At 38.5% G+C, this 2,400-nt stretch overlaps 1 non-coding gene across 1 annotated transcript; it reads right to left on the bottom strand.

Moving 5' to 3' along the window:
* Nucleotides 1–261: 261 nt before the first annotated feature.
* On the bottom strand, nt 262–365 carry LOC116548850. The gene has a single exon (XR_004267568.1). It is a non-coding gene; the product is annotated as a small nucleolar RNA U13 (small nucleolar RNA).
* Between the last annotated feature and the right edge of the window lie 2,035 nt (nt 366–2,400).

Here is a 2,400-nt window from a genome sequence, read left to right as displayed (position 1 = left end):
TTATAAGTGACAACATGTAGTATTTGACTCTCTGCTTCTAAATTATTTTACTTAAAATAATGACCTCCAATTCCATCCATGTTGCTGGAGAAGACACGATCTCATTCTTTTTCGTGGTGGAGTTCTATATATACACCACATTTTCTTTTTCCAGTTATCCATTGATGGACACTTAGGTTGATTCTGAATCTTTGCTATTTTAAATGGTGCTATGATAAACATACAAGGGCAGGTATCTTTTTAAAGTTAAAATTTTCTTCATGTCAGACAGGCACTATTCCAACTTCGCAACAAAGTTTGAGGGTGACACATCTCATGCATGTACGTGAACACCCAATCATCACGCTCATGAACTACAAAAGCATCAGGTATCTTTTTTAATGTAATTATTTCTTCTCCTCGTGGCAGATCCCTGGTAGTGGGATTGCTGGATCAATGGTAGTTCTATTTTTAGTTCTTTGAGAAATCTTCATACTGTTTTCCATAGAGGTTGTACTAATTTACACTCCCACCAACAATGTGTAAGCGTTTCATTTTCTCTGCATCCTTGCCAACATGTATTGTTTTTTGACTTTTTAGTAAGAGCCATTCTGACTGGTGTAAGATGATATCTCATTGTGGTATTAATTTGCTTTTGTCTGATGATTAGTATTGTTGAGCATTTTTCATATGTTTGTTAACTTTTGGTATGTCTTCTTTTGGAAAATATTCATGTCCTTTGCCCATTATGTGGGTACATAAATGTAGATATTTATGGGGTCCATGAAATGTTTCCATACAGGCATGTAATGCATAATAATTACATCATAGAGAATGTGATATCCACCCCCTCAAGCATATATCTTTTGTGTTACAGACAATCCAGTTATGCTCTTTTAATTATTTTAAATGTATAATTTAATTATTATTGATTAGAGTCATCCTGTTGTGCTATCAAATACTAGGTCTTATTCTGTTTGTTTGCTTGTTTTGGGACAGGGCCTCACTCTGCTGCCCAGGCTGGAGTGCAGTAGGCTGGATCACAGCTTACTGTAACTTCAACCTCCCTGGGTTCAGGTGAGCCTCCCACCTCAGCCTCCCAATCGGCTGGGACCACAGGCATGAGTCACCACACGCAGCTAGTTTTTGTATTTTTTGCAAAGAGAGGATCTCACTATGTTGCCCAGGCTGGTCTTGAACTACTAGGCTCAAGTGATCCCTCCTCCTTGGCCTCCCAAAGGGCTGGGATTATAGGTGTCAATCACTGTTCCTGGCCTTATCCATTCTTCTATTTTTTTTAATCCATTAACTATCCCCATCTCTCCTCCCCCACCCCCCCATCCACTACCCTTCCCTTTGCCCCCCTTTTTTTTTTTTTTCTGGTTATTATTTTTATTATATTTTAAGTTCTGGGGTACATGTGCAGATCATGTAGGTTTGTTACATAGGTATACACATGCCATGGTGGTTTGCTGCATCCATCACCCCATCACCTACATAAGGTATTTCTCCTAATGTTATGCCTTCCCAATTCCCCATGCCCTGCTATCCTGCCACTAGCTCTCCCATCCCTCAACAGGCCCCAGTATGTGTTCTCCTCTTTGTGTCCATGTGTTCTCATTGTTCAACACTCACTTTTGAGTGAGAACATGAGGTGTTTTGTTTTCTGTTCTTGTGTCAGTTTGCTGAGAATGATGGTTTCCAGATTCATCCATGTCCCTGCAAAGCACATGAACTCATCCTTTTTTATGGCTGCCTAGTATTCCATGACAGTGCCACAATGAACATATGTGTGCATGTGTCTTTATAATAGAAGGATTTATAATCCTTTGGGTATATATACTCAGTAATGGGATTGCTGGGTCAAATGATATTTCTATTTCTAGATCCTTGAGGAATCGCCACACTGTCCTCCACAATGGTTGAACTAATTTACACTCCCACCAACAGTGTAAAAGTGTTTCTATTTCTCCACATCCTCTCCAGCATCTATTGTCTCCAGATTTTTAAATGATCACCATTCAAACTGGTGCTAGATAGTATCTCAATGTGGTTTTGATTTGCATTTCTTTAATGACCAGTGATGATGAGCATTTTTTCATACGTTTGTTGGCTGCATAAATGTCTTCTTTTGAAAAGTGTCTGTTCATATCCTTAGCCCACTTTTTGATGAGTTTGTTTGCTTTTGTCTTGTAAATTTGTTTAAGTTCTTCATAGATTCTGGATATTACCCCTTTGTCAGATGTGTGGCTGGCAAAAATTTTTTCCTGTTCTATTGGTTGCTGTTTTACTCTAATGATTGTTTCTTTTGCTGTGCAGAAACTCTTAAGTTTAATTAGATCCCATTTGTTTATTTTGGCTTTTCTTGCCATTGTTTTTGGTGTTTAGTCGTAAAGTCCTTGCCTATGCCTATGCCTGAAT

Source organism: Sapajus apella, unplaced genomic scaffold, assembly GCF_009761245.1.
Source record: "Sapajus apella isolate SASKATOON/1434 unplaced genomic scaffold, GSC_monkey_1.0 scaffold5, whole genome shotgun sequence".
Classification (NCBI taxonomy): domain Eukaryota; kingdom Metazoa; phylum Chordata; class Mammalia; order Primates; family Cebidae; genus Sapajus; species Sapajus apella.
This window is presented reverse-complemented; position numbering and strand designations above follow the sequence as displayed.